The following is a 5974-nucleotide window of genomic DNA, read 5'->3' on the forward strand; positions in this document are numbered from 1 at the left end:
AAGACTTTGATCAAATATACACTGGCCAGCGTTGGGCCCTGGGAGAACATCTGGAATACCAGTCTCAATTCCTCTAGCTTCTTGCAAAATGAGGGAGTGAGTGTAGAACTGTTTCCTAGGGACTTTCAAGGAGCCAGATGTCAAGTCCAGGAATTCCTTCCTCTCCTTGCACTAACTTTACTGTTCTCTGATGCATCCTATTGCTACACCATCCCTCACTCTGAAGCACAGTGGCCCACCTGGCAACCTGGGATGGGGAAGGAGACAGTGTCCTCTGGGGTACCTGCTGGTACCTTGGCCATTCCAGGAGACAGTGCCCACACTGAGGAGACTTGGGAGTGCCTCTCTCTTCCAAGCATATCACAGTTCTTTATCTGGTGGATTTGTTCCAAGTGGGGAAAGAGTTCTGGAGTCATGAATAGTCATTTTCTACAAAATTGTCATTTGACCATATTGTTGCGCCTGCTTTTGACCAAAAGTAGTTTGACCCATTGATTTTAGCTGGATATGTTTCTCCTAATAACTTGGACCCATTTCCCCTTGGCCTTCCCACTGTCTAATTATATGAAAACATAGAAGAAATAACTATTCAAGTCATCCAAAAATATTAAGTAAGACAAAGATCTCTCTATCTCTACTCCTGTCCTCACCCACCTCATTTCCAGTACTGTTACTCAGAACATTCTTGATGCCTAGTAATAAGTACTTTGTGAAAATATCCAAATTCTAGCCCTAAAGTCATCACAAGTAAAGGAATTGAGAAGAGAATGAAGACGAAAATAACCACATTAGCTGTTTGAGTATTTGTAATAATCTTTGAATAAAATGAGTAAATACATGTAAAGCATTTAAATAGTATTTATTGCATGCCTACTATATACCAGAAACTGTTCTGTTTATTATTTTACATATTGCAACTATGACAACTGCCATGTTATCATTTCCACTATAAGCATATTAAAATGTACCAGGTAATGGGCTGTGCTTGTCATTCAATTAATTATAGCATAACTGATTTCACATACTTGGATGCCAACTTGATAGGTTGTTGCTGCCTATTGTGTAAAAAATATACTAGAAAGTTGCTGATGACTTACATGTGTTTAGAAAGTATGAGAATGGCTAGTTACAGTACTCATTTCTTAGAATTTTATAATTTTGTGAAAGGAATGCATTACTTACTGCCCCAGAGGTATTTGGGGCCTGAGGCTAGCACTCATCTCCCAGAGGGCCTAAATTATAAGATAAAGCCACTTTTGTCAGACCAACTGTGTGGGAGGGTCTGAAGAACCAAGAACCTGGATAGACCTGCCTGAGATCTACCACCTATAAGCCATGGGGTCGTGGCCATGTTACTTGAACTCTGAGATTTTGTTTATTCATCTGTGAAAGGGACATAGAAATACTCACTGCAGTATTACTATGAAGATAGAGTATAAAAACTGTATGTAAAACATACAATAAATAGAAGATATCTTTACTGTTATTTATGTTATTATTAGCTGAGATTCCCTGAAGTACTTGCAGGAATGAATTATTTTCTAGTAAACCAGTCCCTTTCTGCATCTCTAATTCCTCATCCATAAAATGTGAATAATTATGGTACTTAGTCCAATGGCTCTTGTGAGGATTAAAAGAATTAATACATGTAAACTCCTTAGAATAGTGCTTGGCATACGGCAAGCCTTATTCAGGCTCATGCAATTTCAATTTACACTTTAACCAAATACAAAGATATAAACTACTGTTCCTCCAAAGAGATGTTTGATTTAGACAAAAGTATTATATCATTTTTCCTTCATTAACTGCAGACTTCACTCTTCAAAAGGCCTTTTCTTATTAACTGGAAGAGACAAAGTAAGCTGGTTTTGTTTAAAAAAAAAAAAAAGTGCCGGGCTTGGCTAGTAAGTAGTGGAGGGTGGTTCCAATGTGGCCTTGGAGAAGCTGTGTTCAGACCTTCAGTTTTCTCATCTGACAGATGGAAATAACATCCTCTCCAAACTACCTGAACACCTACTTGGGTGATTTAAGATCATACAAGATGAAGGAGATTCTTGCCCCTTGCCTTTTGTGATATTGCTGTTGCTGCTGCTGCTAAGTTGCTTCAGTCGTGTCCGACTGTGCAACCCCATAGACGGCAGCCCACCAGGCTCCCCCGTCCCTGGGATTCTCCAGGCAAGAACACTGGAGTGGGTTGCCATTTCCTTCTCCAATGCATGAAAGTGAAAAGTGAAAGTGAAGTTGCTCAGTCGTGTCTGACTCTTCGAGACCCCATGGGTTGCAGCCTACCAGGCTCCTCTGCCCAAGGGATTTTCCAGGCAAGAGTGCTGGAGTGGGGTGCCATTGCCTTCTCCGTGTGATATTGCTAGTGTTAATGAATAATGCTTGGCTTCTCCCAGTCCACATGATTGACTCCTAGACTTCTTCCTTGGCTATTGGGTTGGATGTAAATGAGGTAGCTATTTGAGGGTGCTCCTGGGATTCACTAAGGATGCTAACTCTGAGGAACAGTGTTCAAGCCGCCAAAGTTTAACATTCAAAATACTACAGCAAATACCACTGAAGAAGACTTAACCACTTTATACAGAAACACTGGACACTGAAGCTTAATGATGTGAAGGATTTTAGAAGTAGTCTATTATGGGCAGAATTATGTCTTTCTAAATTCATATGTTGATGTGTTAACCCCTAATGCTTCAAATGAAGTCATTAAGATGGGCCCTAACCCAGCATGTCCTTCTAAGAAGAGGAAACTTGAGCACACACATGTGCACAGGGAGGACAAAGTGAAGACACAGCCATTTATAAGTCGAGGTGTGCCCAGGATTGCTGGCAACACCAGAAGCTAGGGAGAGGCAAGGAAGGTGCTTCCTTTTAGGGCCTTCAGAGAGACAGTGATCCTGTTGACACCTTGATTTTGGACTTTTAGCATCTAGAACACTGAGAGATTACATTTATATTGTTTTGTTGTTGTTCAGTCAGTCGCTGAGTTGTGTGCAACTCTTTGCAACCCCATGGACTGCAGCATGCCAGGCCTCCCTGTCCATCACCATCTCCCAGAGCCTGCTCAAACTCATGTCCATTGAGTCGGTGATGCTGTTCAGCCATCTCATCCTCTGCCATCCCCTTCTCCTCCTGCCCTCAATCTTTCCCAGCATCAGGGTCTTTTCAAATGAGTTGGCTCTTCATATCTCATGGTCAAAGTATTGGAGCTTCAGCTTCAGCACACTGTTTAACCTACCCACTTTGTGATGCTTTGTTCTGGCAGCCCTAGGCAGATGATCACAGTGTCCCAACAGCCTCCTAGGCAGCTCTAAGTCTGTGAAGCTTGGAGCCTAAAGGAGGGAGTGAGGATTAAGGAGGAGACAGGGTCCATTCTCCTTTTTTTCAACCATTGTAACTCTTTATCAGTATTAGTTATTGAACTTCCAAGAAGAGTTTTGTTTCTGCTAAAAAATTTTAGTAAAAGAGAAGTTTGGAAACTACTGCTCCAGTGTAAGAGACCCTGTCAATATGCCAGCCCATGAGTCCTTCACTGTTTTTCCCTCCCAGGCTCTCTGGGTGCTTTTACTCCCAACAGCCTGAAACTGGATAATTGGTTGAGGGCAGCCCTCAAGTTAATGCCAGGGTTTTCTTTGCCTGCACAGAGAAAATTGGAACAAGAGTGGCCTGCAGTCAGTGACTGAGCTATGGGGGTATAAATACTGCAGCTCCCTCATGCCTGATCAGGACAGCTCTGAGGTGGGGCCTGCACTGTCTCCAGAGCTTCCCTGTGGGACTTGGCCTACACCTCACCCTTCTAGGCTTTCTACCTTTTTATCTGCTTCTTTCCCTTCTTTCTTAGAGGAAAAGAAAAGGTGGCCAAAGTATTAGAGCTTCAGCTTCAGCATCATTCCTTCCAATGAATATTCAGGAATGATTTTCTTTAACTGACTGGTTTGATCTCCTTGCTGTCCAAGAGACTCTCAAGAGTCTTCTCCAGCACCCACAGTTCAAAAGCATCAATTGTTCAGCACACAGCCTTTTTTATTGTCCAACTCTCACATCCGTACATGACTATTGGAAAAACCATAGCTTTGACTAGATGGGCCTTTGTTGGCAAAGTAATGTCTTTGCTTTTTATTTTTATTTATTTATTTTTTTCATTTAAGACAGGGAATACTTTATTCAAACCCATCAGAGAAATGGATAGCTTGGGTCTGTAACAAAGCATCATGTTTTAAAGCATAAGTCAGTAATTGTATATGAGCGTATACACTGCAACATACAAATTAACTGATCAGACCACAACTTTTCAATGTTTGAAACAGAATAAGCTTCCCTATAAAAGCAGCACCTTTGTGACATTTTAACTTTAGTATTCCGCTCCTTCTTCCTCTCCGTCTCCTTCCACAGAATCCACACCAACCTCCTCATAATCCTTCTCAAGGGCAGCCATGTCCTCATGGGCCTCAGAAAACTCTCCTTCCTCCATGCCCTCCCCCATGTACCAGGGAACAAAGGCACGCTTGGCATACATCAGGTCAAACCTGTGGTCCAGACGAGCCCAGGCCTCAGCGATGGCTGTTGTATTGCTCAGCATGCACACAGCTCGCTGTACTTTGGCCAGGCCTCCACCAGGTACCACAGTGGGAGGCTGGTAATTAATGCCAACCTTGAAGCCAGTGGGGCACCAGTCCACAAACTGGATGGTGCGCTTGGTCTTGATGGTGGCAATGGCAGCACTGACATCTTTGGGAACCACATCACCACGGTACCACAGGCAGCAGGCCATGTATTTACCATGGCGAGGGTCACATTTCACCATCTGGTTGGCTGGCTCAAAGCAAGCATTGGTGATCTCTGCTACAGAAAGAAAGCTGTTCATGGTAGGCTTTCTCAGCAGAGATGACAGGGGCGTATGTGGCCAGAGGGAAGTGGATGCAGGGATAGGGCACCGGGTTGGTCTGGAATTCTGTAAGATCCACATTCAGGGTGCCATCAAACCTCAGGGAAGCAGTGATGGAGGACACAATTTGACCTATCAACCTATTCAGGTTAGTATATATCGGGCGCTCAATATTGAGGTTTCTACAGCATATGTCATAGATGGCCTCATTGTCTACTGTGAAGGCACAATCAGAGTGCTCCAGGGTGGTGTAGGTGGTGAGGATGGAGTTGTAGGGCTCAACGACAGCTGTGGAAACCTGGGGAGCTGGATAAATGGAGAACTCCAGCTTGGACTTCTTGCCATAGTTGACAGAGAGGTGTTCCATCAGTAGGGAGGTGAACCCAGAACCAGTTCCCCCACCAAAGCTGTGGAAAACCAAGAAGCCCTGAAGACCTGTGCACTGGTCAGCCAGTTTCCGAATTTGGTCCAAGACGAGGTCAATGATCTCCTTGCCAATGGTGTAGTGACCTCGAGCATAGTTACGGGCAGCATCTTCTTTGCCTGTGATGAGCTGTTCAGGGTGGAAGAGCTGGCAGTAGGTGCCAGTGCGAACCTCATCAATGACTGTGGGTTCCAGGTCTACAAACACTGCCCTGGGCACATGCTTGCCAGCACCTGTCTCACTGAAGAAGGTGTTGAAGGAGTCGTCTCCTCCCCCAATAGTCTTGTCACTTGGCATCTGGCCATCGGGCTGAATGCCATGTTCCAGGCAGTAGAGCTCCCAGCAGGCACTGCCGATCTGGACACCAGCCTGGCCAGCGTGGATGGAGATGCACTCACGCATAATCGCTGTTTTGCGGTTGCCGAGCAGATGGCGGAGAGAAGAAGTTGTTACTTCTTACAGCGTGACTCTTAGGCGGTCGATGTAAAAGAACTTGCCGTGTCTTTGCTTTTTAATATGCTGTCTAGGTTTGTCATTGCTTTTCTCCTAAGGAGCAACCATCTTTTAATTTCATGGCTGTATTCATGGTCCACAGTAATTTTGGAGCCCAAGAAAATGAAGTCTGTCATTGTTTCCATTGTTTCCCCATCCATTTGCCATGA

The 5974-nt window shown here is 44.2% G+C and overlaps 1 pseudogene; it reads right to left on the reverse strand.

The window, feature by feature from the left end:
- Positions 1 to 4354: 4354 nt before the first annotated feature.
- Positions 4355 to 5714, reverse strand: LOC128066106 (tubulin alpha-1A chain-like; annotated as a pseudogene).
- Between the last annotated feature and the right edge of the window lie 260 nt (positions 5715 to 5974).

This window comes from Budorcas taxicolor, chromosome 20, assembly GCF_023091745.1.
Source record: "Budorcas taxicolor isolate Tak-1 chromosome 20, Takin1.1, whole genome shotgun sequence".
Taxonomy (NCBI): Eukaryota; Metazoa; Chordata; class Mammalia; order Artiodactyla; family Bovidae; genus Budorcas; species Budorcas taxicolor.